The sequence below is a fragment of the Camelina sativa genome, chromosome 7 (genome assembly GCF_030686135.1).
Source record: "Camelina sativa cultivar CO46 ecotype springtype chromosome 7, ASM3068613v1".
Classification (NCBI taxonomy): domain Eukaryota; kingdom Viridiplantae; phylum Streptophyta; class Magnoliopsida; order Brassicales; family Brassicaceae; genus Camelina; species Camelina sativa.
Genome location: NC_141886.1, coordinates 5,599,378 through 5,615,946, shown reverse-complemented (window position 1 = coordinate 5,615,946; position 16,569 = coordinate 5,599,378). Strand labels below are relative to the sequence as shown.

At 31.1% G+C, this 16,569-nt stretch overlaps 1 pseudogene across 1 annotated transcript; it reads left to right on the top strand.

Annotated features, from left to right (window-relative positions):
• The first annotated feature begins 11,602 nt into the window (after positions 1 to 11,602).
• Positions 11,603 to 15,220, top strand: LOC104700406 (uncharacterized; annotated as a pseudogene). Its single transcript, XR_015561123.1, has 11 exons — positions 11,603 to 11,694; positions 11,780 to 12,015; positions 12,233 to 12,278; positions 12,357 to 12,605; positions 12,783 to 13,013; positions 13,197 to 13,288; positions 13,799 to 14,027; positions 14,122 to 14,333; positions 14,592 to 14,736; positions 14,822 to 14,895; positions 14,977 to 15,220. The product of XR_015561123.1 is annotated as an uncharacterized LOC104700406 (transcript).
• The last annotated feature ends 1,349 nt before the right edge of the window (positions 15,221 to 16,569 follow it).

The following is a 16,569-nucleotide window of genomic DNA, read 5'->3' as shown; positions in this document are numbered from 1 at the left end:
AGATTATTGCATATCCGCAAATACCACCCTCACCTTAGCCTTAACTTGTTGGAGACTTACAACTTGGTTTTCCATTAACAAAAACATATATTCATGCATCACATTACTTCTGCTGAGCTTCAGCTCAATCCAACCTCGTCTGCCAAACCAAACAGTGCAACTTGTCACAATTTATTTTACTCTGCCAAATCAGTCTCTGAAACATACAAATAAATGAAGAACTAACCGTTGGAAAGCAATCCTACCGTTCATTATCTATTCAGTAGTATCTATTCGGAATACTCTCGGGCCTCCAAATGTGTTCCTGAAGTTTCTACAATAGTACTGTTTTTTTTTTTGGATTCCTGCAATTACTTTACCAGGAAGAAATTTACATAACTTCTTGAATTTGATTCCGATTGATTATCCGTCAGCGACTGTAGATTCTTGACAGCAAGACCTTTCTAAAGCCACTTTATTTGTGATCTGAGTCCTTCTGGCTCGATGAGAATCTATTTCACAAAACACGAACTCATATATGCCTCTTTTTGCTTATTTCTCTTCCTTATTCTTTCTTTTGCTTCTCTCCTCTAGTACTGATACCAGTAAGAAAATGGAAGTCAAAATTTGATTAGTTAACACCATTAAATATTTTAAAAATTGTAAGACAACAAAAATCAAGTCATAGATAGAGGTAACACTTCTACAACTTCTGCTTCTCCTGACAAACCAAATCAAATTACGTCTAATGTAAAACAAGTCACTCTCTAAATAGTTAACAAAAATTTACTATGTCTAGATTTTTTTATCATTCACCGGTATTTGGTTTATTTATCTTCATCATTATCTTTATTCTCTCTGGTGTTAGGCCGCCTCAACTCATTGCTTTTAATGAAACATATTGGTTGACTATATCTATCCTTTTTCTCGAGAAATACAATGACACAAAGACTTGTTCATGACTGTTCTTTATTCAGCAACTCTCATGGCCTCTTCTCGAGTTTTTCTTGAGTCAATGTGGATTTTACCCAGCAGGCACCTGGAATCCATGGACACTCAGGGAAATTTCAAAGAAGAAAACATACATTCTTCTGTTATTTATTGTGGAAGTTAGTAGGCCAAGTTGAGGAACCCATACCTTTGAACTGTTTTTTCAGTTTTTACTGAGGACTGATCCCATACTTGTAGAGTTCACACTTCCACTACTAAAATCAGATTCAATAAAAACATAACTATCTCACTTCCAAATTACAAGACCTACGAATTGAGCTACAAACCCTTACTCTTTCAAAAACCCAATTCGAAACGAAACACAAAAACAATATAACCAAGGAGGAAGAGGAATAAATCTGAATAATAAAAAACAAAACTTTGATAAAACCCATAAGAGCAAATTTGGGGAAGAAAGTAAAGTAGGGTTAAACAATTAACCTTGAAGAACTTGAGAGATGAAATGGAAGATCTGTTCATGAATCCAGAATTCATTGTAAGAGATAAAGAAACCCGGAAAAGTAAAAATGATCTTTGGCTTCATATTTGTCAGTGACCTAGAGCAGATGGGAAAAAGAAGAAGAAGATATCGGGTTTTTTTTTTTGGGGTTTGGGATGTTTACACAAACAAAACCCTTAACTTATTTTCTTCCTTTGTGGGTTGGATTAAAAAAATTGTGAAAGGTGTTTGATTTTGCCTTGCTTCTGTTTGTTTCGGTAATTTCCTAGGGTTGATCGTGTATTCGGGTTTACGAGTAGATATTTTCAATTGAAGTCGGTAAGTTCTCAATACTTTGTTGTTTCGTTACTTTAGTTTTTGATATGTGTAATCTTTGTAAGTGTTCTAATATTTTTTAATGTTTTGTGGCTACACCACTTCACGTGGCAAGAATCTTTTAGTTATAGGGTAAGTGAGAAGAGTGCCATGGATGAATTCAAGAAGCAGAAGAAGATGGTAAATTTCGTGTGGAGACCTATCTCCACTCAATCCTCTTCAATTATTCCAGGCTAGCATCTTTTACTTAGGCTGTTTAATTGTATGGTTTTGTTCAGATTTAAAAACATTCCATCTTATATTGCATTCTTATGATGAGACAGAAGCTGGAAATGACGTCTGAGAAGCAGCTCAGTGTAGCAAATCAAGTGATATTTCTGAATAAGTTATTGAAGGAGGAAGGAGTGAGACAACCTCAGTTGTATCCGCTGGAAAGCATTCAGCTACTTGAAGTTTCTTGTAGCCTCTTGTTTCAGTTACTTTAACTGACTTTTTTGTAACTGGTTTTAGGTTGGGGCTTCTTTGATTAAGTTCATTAGAGGAAAAGAGTAAGATTTCTAGTCCCGGCGTATCAAGAGCAGCGTCGGACATCAGCTTCGCTATATATTCAAACAAATGTGACACATTCATTTAGTATTTAGACCCATTAAATGTTACAAATCACGAAAATATTTAGATTTATTTTAACTACACGTCTACGAACCGTAAGCAATAGCAGAACCAACACCAGCGAAAACAAAGAGCAAAGTGGAGATTATCTCAGCGAGGTACACTCTTAGAGAAGCCAAGCTGAAGGAATCACCAAAAGAACCAAAGGCAACTCCAGCCATTGTTGTAGAGGAAAGAAGAAAATGCTATAAGTTTTTTTTGGTTAATGAAGGAGATGATAAGACCTGTTGCATGCCCTTCTCTTTATATAGGAGATTCTTCATATATTCATGCATAATCTATCTTAACATTTTTGAAGTACATTTTTTTAACATCCTCTCTTATCTTTTATCCAAACAAGTCTCAACTAAATTCTCTACAATCGTTACAACCAAACATAATCATTTTCTTATTTGATAATATGGATTTCCTAAAATATATCTATCTAATTTAAATCAATATGTTAGATTAAAATATAATTCTCCTTTCATTTTTATTTAATCTTATATTTAATTATTTTAATTACTATTTAATACATAAAGTTAATAAAATTTTAGATTTTTTTCAGCATATAATGTGATTTGAATTTTTATAAACGAATATATATTAAAAATTGTCTTAGGATATTTGTAACCAAACAAATATATCCACATATAGAGCTCGAAATACATTTTTGGAGTACAATAGGGTGCCATCACTTTTTGCCAACTTCGGGTCGAAGTTTAACTAAAATTATAACCGATTCAATTATCTGGATCCTTCTTAAGATTGCAAAATATTTTGGGCCGGTTTTTAATCTATAGCGTACTTATTTACATCCAATTAATGTCAATTAATGCTCATTGTATCTTAGGAAAGATCTAATTTGCATGCCGAATTTTTAGGGCCGAGTTTGACAAAAAGAATTGATAACCCAAATTATGTAATCAAATCCTCTTAATCACATCCCTATAATATAACAAATAATTCAAGATGAGTACATCTTAGGAAATATCTAATTTGCGTTAAATAAACGATTACATATTTAGTAAGATCTTATTAGCTTTAAATGTACACTATTAATCTAATAATATCAATTGAGAATCATAATAAGAATATGTCAGATTATTTATTCCTAAATCATAACTAACAAATCGTAAAATGTATATTCTCAACTTACGAATCAAGAGTTTCTACAAAACTCTACCTACAACCATTAATAATATATATATCAATAAAATAATATACCCGTGGTGTACCATACTCTAAAACGTAGTTTAAACTATAAAGCTACTGTCCTTAATGAGTTTTTTGTGGTGGGGTTGGAAACGACTTAATAAATGATTTCATGTGTTGCCGTTTTACTCTACATCTATTCGTGATTTGGGTTAGGAAGGTGCTTACGAAAGCTAAAGTAATGACATTTTACGTAAAACAAACAAACTCAAATTCTTTGTATTATACATTTTTGCTTAGGTGTATTAATGTTTTAATTTGATAGGCTACTGTTTTTTTATGTGTCAACACCATGTTCATGTTCAATGTTCATGCTGATGTGTCAACACCATAAAAAAAACGTTCTACTTTTATTGTATTGATCCCTATTAAGTTGTTCAACTAAATTATTAACAAAAGAAAATATATAAATAAAGAATCTTGTTTAAAAAAACCATCTCACCTAAACAAATAATGGAAACACTCCTCAATTAAAGTTTGTTAACATTACCAAAAAAAAAAATACTAAAGTTTGTTTAAAAATGAAAAACAACTTCTAACCTTAAATAATTATCGTGAATTTGTTAACTACATTTTAGTTTGTTAACTTGAGAATTTGAAATGTAACCAAAAACAATAGCTCAATTGGTAAAGAAAAATTTGACAAAAATTAAGAAATTAAATCGCTGGTTGGAATGACTATGTATAATCTGCTCTTGTTTTGGAGCTGAGATAATATACGGGTTTCGGCTAAAATATTGTCTTATATTTGACATACCCTGTCCCTTATTTGTTTTTGTTTATATCTTTCTTTTATGCGTAACGACTAACGACCAATCAGAATTCTATTTGTCTCGTCATATCACAAAAACTATATAACGTGTGTATCTAATTTACCTAAAAAGGTACTCTATATATGGATTTATTTCCTTTTTTATTCATATATAGAGTGGTCAGCGTTCATTCTATATAACTAAACAACCAAATTCAATGTAATAAATTCAACTCAAGTTTACGGTAACTAAATTTATAGGACGGACCGGCATGCCTTTATAACATGCCCAAATCTACTAAACATCTTATAGGAGAATAGATCTTAGACATATATCAAGATGGAAACCCCTAATCTATTATTTGATTTTGGTCACATGGTTAATTTATCAATTAGTCAAACAAACTAATCACTATTACTACTAGTCGATCGATTACTAAATCTGAAAAAGAACAAAAAAAATAAAAAGCGTTTAATAAGGGAAGATATTGACTGAAACACTTTCAAAGTGTGGTCGAACATAAAATAATTATAATAAGAGTTACAGAATTTATAGTTATATATTACAAAGATTGTGACACATGAATTGCAATTTGACATACACATGAATTACAAATCGGCTAAAATCGGTGTCGAATTTTTTGAAAATTTCACGTCAAATTAAATATTCAACATATATATATATATATATATATATATATATATATAAATAAAGTTAACTTTGCTCACTTCTGCTTCCTCTGCATCAGCATCCACCTAATCATTTTTTTGGGAATAAAAAATACTATTTTTAATATTCATTCATTGCATATTTATTATTTATAATTAATAATAGTAAAAAATAAATAAAAACTGAATTAACTAAAATTAATTAAATTTTAAAATAGTATAAACAATAATATAATTTTTAAGTAAGTAATAAAAATAATAACTATCTAAATAAATTAAGTAAAATAAATGAAAATTTTAAAATAGTAAAAAATAATACTATATATTTGTTTTAGTAATAATGTTATTATTAAAATTATAACCAAAATGATTATATTCCAAAATTTAGAATGGGTTAATGAGTTTTTAGTATGTAAGTAAGATTTTAATGCATGGTGGAGTAAAAATACAAGTTATGTAATTGTATTTATAAAAATCTAAACATGAAAATAAAATTGAAGTGAAACATTAGTTTCTAAGAAACATATACTATAAAGATTTATTATTAAATTTTACTTACAAGAAAGAAAAGATTAATTATTTAACTTAACTTAACTTAACTTAATTTAAAAATTTTGATCTAAAACAAAGACATTGTAAGGGGCACATCTTTTTTTGGGAAAACTATGAAAAATAATTTTGAAAAAATAATCTATCTAAAAAAATTAATTCAATGTTTAGGAAATATAGAAAAAATGATTTTAGAAAAATATGTAACTTGGATTAGTGAATAGATATTCATTGTGGGGTTTAAACGTTTCATCATTTAAGCATTCTTGACTTAGTCAGAAATTCTATTATGACAGATGATGCATTTGGACAACCTCATTGTAGCGACATAACACTAAAACTGTTCATGAAACTTTGTATATTCGCATTTAATATAGGATATCGATATGTTTAAATGGTCTCTATAATTAGGTCAACGATTGACATTGACGTTAGAATTTTTAAAATTATGAATATGGAATGAACTCTTTTAAAGATAAAAAGTCAGAAGATTGTCTACAATATTATTACGACACTAGACAATATATGTTATATATAGATTAGTAAAATAAGTACGACATTTATATAGATTTATCTTTTAATCTTCAAATTATATTCATATTCAATGATTTTTATTGATAAAAAATTTAACTAAAATCCCACGTAAAATCGCAAATAGATATAACAAATAAATATTATCTTTAAAAATATGTATGTTGTATATCACTGAGTAAAGTAAGTTTAGTATTTATATAGATTTATACTCAAAAATTGAAATAATTATATTTGACCTCAACAAATTCTATTGATAAGAAATATTTTAAATTATACAAATTCTAGTCTCAAATATAATAAAACTAAGATGTCGAATGATTATTTACACTTTACACGGGTTTGAAATTGTAAATCAACATTAAAGATTGTTGAAATTTAATGTTGTTTTAAAACAATATACTCCCTATGTATCATAATAAATAATTTTCTAGGATTTTCACCAAGATTAAGAAAATAATAAATGTTGTATTATTATTATTAAGTATTTTTGTTTTATATTCTTTTTAATACTCATTTACTCATACTTTTCTCACATTTATCATTCAAGTGCATGTATATATTTAATTATTCATTATAAAAGTAATAACATTAATTACTGATTTGATTTTAAGAATAAAAATACATTAAATACACTAAAAAATCATCCTTCCTGATACAAAGAAAAATTCTAGAACATCATCTTTTATAATACAGAGAGAGTATTTAGAAAAACAAAAATGTAAAATATCAATTCAACATTATATGTTTAGGCGAAATTATAGTGGGAAGGAGGTTTTAGCAATTTTTTGCTTAAGGGTTTTTTTTTAATTATAATTTAGTTGACTTTAACATTGAAGAAGCTTCTGAAAAATTGTTTCATTATAAGATGTGTACGACATCTCAATTAAGAGAATATAAATTTATTTAAATCGAAAAAATGGTTTCGCATAGTGACATACACCCACAAATATAAGTTATTCAACCAAAATCATAAATAACTAGATTAAGACCCGTGCTAAAGCATATGTTGAAATTCCTTTTATTTATATTGTAATTTTTATATAAAATATAATTTATGTTATTGTTTTTAAAAGTGATTGTGAATAAAAAATTATGTTAAATATGAGGACTTGCATTTTTTTTTGAGATTTCTTAATTTTTTTTGAGACTTTTGTAGATTAGCCTATTTTTTTGAGACTTCCGCAGATTAGCCTTTTTTTTTTTGAAATTTATCAAATCAATCATAATAAACATTATTTCTGTTATTTTGATATATAGTTGCTAATATAATCGAAAATCACTCTTAATCCGCGGAAGAGTGATTAATTTTTGAGATTTTGTTGCCTATATATTGTTAATTAAATATTCTGTGGACATTTTATTTCATTTTTTTAGAATATACTTTTTAAAAGGATCTAAATTCACCAATCAAAATACAACAAAACGTCATGTCATATTTTATTTATAAAATAAATCAAAATTAAAAAAAAAACAAAACAAATTAAGGAAACAAATTCTGCAGAGGTTTTTATTAAGGAAAATATATTGGTTTAGGTTTATAAAAGAGAATTAGGATTAAATTTTACAACTAAACAAAATTATATGTCGGTTTGGGTTTACAAAAAAGTGGTTAGGGTTTAGATTTTATAATTAAACGAAATTATATGTCGGTTTGGGTTTACAAAAGAGTGGTTAGGGTTTAGATTTTATAATCAAAAGAAATTATATGTAGGTTTGCGTTTTACAAAAGAGTGGTTAGGGTTTAGATTTTATAGTTAAACGAAATTATATGTCGGTTTGGGTTTACAGAAGAGTGGTTAGGGTTTAGATTTTAAAATTAAAAAAATTATATGTCGGTTTGTGTTTACAAAAGAGTGGTTAGGGTTTAGATTTTATAATCAAACGAAATTATATATCGGTTTGGGTTCACAAAAGAATGGTTAGGGTTTAGATTTTATAATTAAATAAATTTGTATTTCAATTTGTGTTTATAAAAAAGTGACTTCGGTTTAGATGTTATAATTAAAAACTACAATATAATGTATAGAATTAATAATTTTAAAATTAATTGATATACAAAATTTGTTTTTTAAATTAAAATTTTGTGTCCATAATTGAGAGGGGGTGAATAAGAGAGGTTCACCCCTAGGGGTGAACCCAAGAATTGTCCTAATTTATATAACCTATCAAATAATCAAATAATTAATTTTATAACCCATATTATATAGTCTACAAAAAAAATTGTGTACTTCCGTTTTATAATATAAGAAATAATAATAATAGCCAATTGTGTAATTTTTTTACTTACTATCCATGGACCATTTTCTTGGATTTGTAAAAATATTTGTTATCTATACCAAAATATAACTACATCCCAACTACGTTAATATACAAGTACCCTCACCAAGATATAAATTAACAGGTAGTAACATATAAGACCAACTCCAATGGTTTGCTTTATTTTTTGCTTTAAAATAGAGCAAAGATTTACTCCAATAGTTGGTTATATTTATTACTTTTAAAAAGTTAATTCAATATTTTTTTTATTAAATGTTTTATTTCAACTTTTACTATAGTCCCCTAATTTTAAAATTTACAAATTCAACCCACTTAGTTTGTTTTAAATAAATATCTAATAAAACTATAATATTTTAAAAAATACAATTTTATTACAAAACATAAATAGAAGATACAATGATTAATAGATATTTATTTAACAACATCATTAGTATACTTTTCCCACAAATGATCAACTAATTTTTATGTTATACTAAAACTCATTATATAATTTTGTTTAAGTAAAAGATGATAAGATATTAAAATTGGAATAGGACTTTGTAAATAAAAAAGTTATGCTTCAAAAATAGAGAAATGAATATTGTTACTTCAAAAATAGAGTTTGGAGCAAGATTTGAAGCACTATTGGAGTTGCTCTAATAACACAGATTAGGCAACAAATGCCAATAGGTCAATTGGTAACTCTTAGTTATTCTTTTAATATTTTTTTCTAAATGTTATTTTTTGTATAATTTAATATTATATTGATAATGTTTTCTCTTGTATGGATTTATACCGTTTAAACCTCGATTGAAGGTGTAAGAGGTAATGTTGGGTTAAGTTAGCGCTTAACATTTTCTTAATCAATACAATAAAAGTAGAATGTGCGTTTTTCCAGTTGACACCTCAATATTTTGGAGAATCTTGGAACTGACACCTCAATTAAAACAGGTAGCCAATCAAATTATTATTATTATTATTATTATTTTTTTTGGACAACCATAAATTTTCATTCAAATTAAAACCCATAAAGGATTGTGTTCTTACAGCATAAAACCAAATAGACATAGAGAGCTAAAGATAGGGGCTCCATGAGCTTAACAAAATGATTTTCACATTGAAAAGGTTTTGAGAAGTCTATTGGAACCAGGGCGGATTCGTTCTTGAAGTCAGGCTTCACGAAATCCTCAACCAACGGGTGGTCATGAGCGGCTCTAGCGGATGGCACCGATGAGCTTTTAAAAGGGTGTTCCACGGAGGAAACGCTTGAGGGTTTTTCCGCCAGCCTGAAAGGGTTCAAGGGCATGGGATAGTTTAAGCTTTGAAGAGCAAACCTCATGGTTGTAGATGAAGCTGTATTCGGGGATCGCAGGCAGAGGGTATCAAAACATAACAAAGCAGGTGGGTCATCTCTCTCATGGCAATGGAGGTAAATGAAATCCACACAAAGCTTGTAATCAGTTTGGACCTGGAAAGTGGAAACAGACCCAAGCTTCCGATCTAATGGCAGTCGGTGGTACAAGGGTTCAACGATTTTTGTCGCCAACCTGAGAGGGTTCAATCGCATGGGATACTTAAAGCTTTGAAGAACATACCTCATAGTTGTAGATGAAGCTATAATCGGGGATCGCAGGAAGAGGGTGTCAAACTGTAACAAAGCAGGTGGGTCATCCCTCACATGGCAATGGAGGTAAATGTATTCCACACAAAGCTTGTAGTCAGTTTGGTCCTGGAAAGTTTCAACAGACCCAAGCAATCGATCTACTGGTGGTAGGTGGTACAAGGGGTCAAAGGGTTTAAGCAAGGGGTTCAAGCAAGCTATCGGATCCGATTCATAACTATGGTTATACAAAACCGGCATCCAGACAAAGCTACTAAGCTGACCTCGACAAACAGATTTATCAAGCAGTTCTGAAGACACCAACATTCTGCTACCGAGGGAAACTCGACTTGATCCAGCAGAGACTATTGATACTAAAGAACTGGAACTTGACTTAAGCATCTCAATAACAGGTTTAGGTAGATAAATTCTAACATTAAGCAAGCATTGTCGACAATGGAACAGCAATTGGGCCTCAAAAGATGGAAACAGGGATCGTTGGCTTTGGTAGTAGGCCGAGATGAGGTTACTGGGCCTAACAATGGATACAAATCCATTAACAGAAACCCTAGGAAACCACCGGTTGAGCAGGGGGTGGCGATGGAAAGGCGGCGTGGTGACAAGTAGCTTTTCCGACTGGATCCACTGGACACCGGGAGGGGCATGGACAGCAGAGATCTGGAGTCCTGAGGCTTCGCGGTGGGAGAGGTATTGAAGAGTAGAAAAGTAGCTTCGTTATCTCAGCTTCTCGCGGACATGAGTTTCTTAGCCAGAAGGCGACACCACCGAGAGTCGTCGTCTTACACCCCGGACATAGAAATTCAGGCAAGGCGAGGATTTGTTCGGATCTGTACACTGAGAGAGGGGTCAGGTCTACTAGCCGCATCATGGGATTTGGGGAGAGGGGTTGATTCGGGCTGAGGGTCAGCAGAGCGATCCCTCGCCGTCTGATTTTGGATGAGTATCGGATAAGAAGACTTTCCAACTTTGGAGAGGAGACTTGAGGATGAAACTGAGGGAGACTGATTGATTGAGATAGACACCAACACAGAATTAAAAGGAAACAGGACAAGTAAACAGAAGCAGAAAGAAGACGAAGTACCCGACGCCGGCAAGCCGGAGCTTTACCGGCGTCGGAGCAGAATTCGCTTGAGGGGCTCTCGATATTTGTCCTTGAGAGAAAAAAGGTTTTATTTGGAGAAATTCCACGTAGCCAATCAAATTATAAGAATTAATAAAACTCAACTTTGATATCCAATAATATTCATCTCTCCTTCCATGTCACTTTTTTTAGTTAATTTGCTGCATTTTAAAAAATGGTCCAAGTCTAACAAGCTAATAGCAAAATACAATGACATAGGAATCTAATTGTACTCATAATTAAAAGCCAAATAAATAGCCCAAATCGTAGAAAGATAAAATAAGTGAAGAAATGGTTGTCGTTCAATTACTCAGCAAACCGAAAAATTGTGAGAACATCCAATATTCGATCTCTCCTTGTGATTAATTGTGAGAACTACGGTGAAGTTTGTTGTCCGTGAGTTTTGGCTATTTAGGGATCTGTATTTAATCTCTGTCAAAATTAATCATCTTTATCATTTGTTGTACTACAGAAAGGTTCACAGAAAAGTATGCGTTGAGTCACCTGGAGGACATGAGCTTCAGCTTTCTGACTCATGCATGTCCTTTGGGAGCAATTCAATAAAGATAGATGTCTCAAATCTACAGGTTTTAATTTGTAATGTTTTCTCTTTTGTTTTAATATTCTTTGGCTTGTCCTTCATTTAGCATCTACATACTTTTCTTTCTGTAGCCTATTCATCTGAAAGCCGAGAAATATCTTCTCAAAGGTCTGATAAATGTGGAATCTAGTTCAACCGAGATTGTGTCTGAATTGCCAGAGAATTTCATTGTTGATATTCAAGACAAGGAAGGACATGTTATCAACAGTATTGCTGCCAAACTTTCATCTGATGGGCGTGGCGTTTATGAGTACTATACCTGGGCCAGCCTTGGTGAAAAGATAAGCTTTGTTCCTCGAGATTCTAGGTATGATCTGCTTATTACGATGCCAGGGGAACTGTGAACTAGACTTCATATAGTTGGAGTCAAATGTCTCAGGAATGCATCATAGTTCATAGAAGAGAAATTCTTATTTCAAAGTCCAACAACCAAAAGAGTGTTTGGGTGTTTGAATTTTTCTCTAATATGTTTGAAGCCATTTTTATTTTCAAGTTACTTCAGCTATAGCTGTATTCTGTTGCAGGGGCAATGTGGAGAAGAAGATGTTGTTTTATCCTAAAAAGTATCATGTAAGTTTTAACTAGTAATGCTAGCCATAAAAGATTCTATAATGGGAACATTAAGCTTAATTTATGTTTGTCTAATAGGCTGTAGTGTCAAATGGCGGATACCAAGCTTCAGTTTCTCCATTTACTGGTCGGCTTGGTCTTTACATACAAGGATCGGTCTCTCCTCCTCTTCCTGGTGTTAATATCAAGGTTTCCGCTGCAAAAGACAGCCTGATTTCTTCACTTAAGAAAGGTGAAGTAGCTATTGAAACAAGCATGTCAGCAGATGGTTCATTTGTTGCCGGGCCATTGTATGATGATATAACATATGCCACAGAGGCTTCATAGGTAGGTGTATATTATACTGATAAATATTTCGTGCTCATGCAAATGGACCTCGAGATGATGTTTTGCTTCACTTTTCTAATCTTAGTTTAGATCTCATGCATCTTGTTACGCTATGAATCTCACTTGCATTCATTTGTTCTGAACGAATGTGTTCCTGATCTTGGCTTACATGTGCAGCCTGGCTACCATATTAAAAGGCTAGGACCATATTCCTTCTCCTGCCAAAAGCTTGGTCAGATCTCTGTGCGCGTATACTCAAAGGACAATGGCGAGACGTTAATCCCTTCGTTGTTGTTATCATTAAGTGGCGATCATGGTTACAGAAATAATTCTATATCTGGCGCTGGTGGACAATTTGTATTTGATAGCCTATTCCCTAGAAATTTCTACTTGCGTCCCCTTCTTAAGGTAATTAAACCACGCCCCTGCATTCTTAGCAAAGAAATGTTTTTAACTGCTATGACTGGCTATGATCTGATATAGAAATCAGCAGCTTTCATTGGGAACATTCTTAAATGGCTTTCTCAAAACGTAAAAGTTGCCCAAAAGAAATAAAGGATGAACTTTCTGAGTATATATCGTTGTCCTCAGGAATATTCTTTCAAACCTTCAACAATGGCAATAGAACTGGGTTCTGGGGAGTCCAGTGAAGCTGTATTTGAGGCTACTCGTGTTGCCTACAGGTTTGATCTTCTTCTAAATTATCATTTCCCAATATTAGTTCCTGGTTTTACTTACGTCAAAAGAAATTGTTGCCTTAGTTAGACTGGAATAAGTTGTTTTCGGGGTCCTAAAACTTTCCCGGCTCATTTCTCTTAAGTATATATGATTGCACCAGGGCTCACTTCTCTGCTATAAAATTAGAGCAAAACACTTTCTTTGAAACTTGTACGGTTGTAACAATTCATAATGACCACGTAATATCGCTCACTTTAAAATTCAGTTGAGATACGGTTGTACCAATTCATAGTGACCAACTAAAACTGGTCACTTCTAAGTTTCAACTGAGATCTCATAGATCTCCACTATCAGCACATTCTGATTTTGGAGGTTTAGATTTTGGTCCTAAACTTCATTTTTGCTGAACCATTCTCTTGCTATTTGAACCCTTAAAGCATATTTCTAGGTTTAGACTACATTCGATATAACCTTTTTTATTTCTGTAACAATATACCTTGTCAATTTGTTTGCAGTGCAATTGGTAGAGTTGCTCTCCTATCTGGCCAGCCACAAGAAGGTGTTGCGATTGAAGCTCGCTCTGACTCCAAAGGATACTATGAGGAGACTACAAGCGATATTAATGGAAATTATCGACTGAGAGGGTTACATCCAGATGCAACATATGTAATCAAAGTGTCGAAAAAAATTGGTTCAGGCAACAACAAAATTGAACGTGCATCTCCAGAGTCGGTTTCTCTTAAGGTTTGTTTCTGTTTGTCCAAATAATATTGATTCTCATCATCCCCAATTTCAACAACAGAATTTACCTGACAATTTTCTTATCATAGATTGGTAGATTGGTTACGAGGATATCAATGGGCTCGACTTTTTGGTATTTGAACAACCAGAAACGACCATATTAGCATGCCATGTTGAAGGAAAACAAAACGAAGAACTAAACTCGAATCTACTAGTGGAGATCAGATCAGCCATTGATAAATCTAAGATAGAGAATGTCTTCCCGCTACCACTCTCGAACTTCTTCCAAGTGAAAGGCTTACCTAGAGGTAAACTGATAAGAGAGCACATGTGAGAGGCACATGTTAAGAGTAAAGAGAGGATAGAGTATAAATAGAGCTAGAGAGGAAAAATATAGGACAATCCATTGTGATCAATATTGTGAGGTTGTTAGATCAGAGTTGTGTCTCTGTTCATGGTGATAAGAGAGGAGAACTGTAACTCCAATCTTATCAGTTAGGGTTCATAGTTTGTATTGGGGAATTGAGAAGAGATAAGAGAGAAGGGCTCTTACCTTCAAACTTATCATAAACACCTTGTGCAGCTTAAATCCAGCCGTCCTCTTATCTCACACAAAATAGAATCAGAGATTATTGAAGTTGATTTCGAGACAAATGCCCAAATCCATATCGGTCCACTTCGGTACAACATCGTGGCGGATGATCAGAGTCAGGTAAATATATAATTCACAGAAAAAAGTCTTCCACATATTCATTAGACTAAATTTCTCATTGTGGTTTGATTTGTATCGGGTTTAGGAAGTGACACCTGCGGCTATTTTGCCACTGGTCATTGGCGTTTCAGCAATTGCTCTGTTCCTCAGCATCCCAAGGTAATAATAATTACAAAATTGTAACATTTGTAATATGAATACATGTCCATGATTAGTAATCCACATGCTTATCAAAACAAGGTTGAAAGACATATACCAAGCCACGGTTGGGATTTCGTCTCCCGGGTTCACTGCATCTGCCAAGAGAGAGCCTCGAAAAGCTGTTGCTAGAAAGACGACGTTCTGAAGAAATATTATTTTAATCTTCGGTTTTTTTCCTTCTTCTTTGTTTTGTTACATATCTTTAGAGTGAATTTATTCGAAACTTGCAGAACAATGGATACTCCTCTAATCCATTTAAATTTTAGAGAAACATTTTGCTCAACGGTTAATTTAGTCTTTTTGTTTCTTTTACCCATTTCATTTCTTTTAAAATGTGATTTGTGCTAGAATCCTTTACTCTCTTACTATTTCCACTCTTATCAGTTTCTCTCCATTACTCTGTAAGTCGGTAATACATGAAATAATTATTTAAATTTTAAATTTAGTTTCTAATTATTATTTTTATTAACTAATTTCAACAACTTTTCTCTTGTACTATATGTCGTTTCTTATTTTAGTAAATATTATACCAAAAACAATTTGTTAGGATAAATAATTAGATACCAAAAGTTCTTTTTAATCAGAATTTATTTAGTTGAAAATTTATAACATTAAGTTTCAATTAAAAAATTGTTATCAAATCATCCAAAATAATTATTATGTTAAAATTTTCTTTGGTAGTATTAAAGATAAAGATATATATATATATATATATATATATATATATTAATTTATTTATTTATTTTCATAATTATACATCAAACAGTATTGTACTGTTTTGGAAGTCATTAATTAATACTGAATCCCTAATAGTATGATATATATATATACTGATTTATTAATTTCTTTATTTCATAATTTCACATAAATTAATATTACTTTTTTTGAAAGACATTAATAAACTCAATCCCTAATAGTTGAAAATTGATGATTAGATCCCTAGATCATATTTTTATTATATACATAGCTGTTAAATTAATATATTTTTTAAAAGTCATTAATTAATGCTTAATCCCTTATGATTGAAAACTGATGATTAGATCACAAGATCCTATTCTTTCTTAAATAAATATATATATATATATATATATATATATATATATGTGTGTGTGTGTATTTTCATAATTTAAGATTCTACTTTTTCAAAGTCATTAATTAACTCAATCCCTAATAGTTGAAAACTGATGATTAGACCACCAGATTATAGTTTTTTATTATATATATATATATATATATATAGCTGATTTATTTATTTATTTACATAATTTTACATAAATTGATATTGTACTTTTTTCAAAAGTCAATAATTAATGCTCAATCCCTTATAATTAAAAAGTTTTCAATGAAAATTGATGATGTATATATATATATATATATATATATATACACTAGATTTATAACCCGCGCTTTACGCGGGACTTTTTAATTATTAGTACAAACCGTTAAATATAATTATAATTATTCAATATGGAAGTATAAATCTATATATATGTCAAATTTATTTTATTAAGTGATATATAACTTATCTTTTTTTTACATTTTCACAATTAATTTTTTCTTTATTTTCCGGTATACATTCGTCATCTCTTCTCTTGCATCTACTCTCTTTTTACATTATATTATTTCACTTAT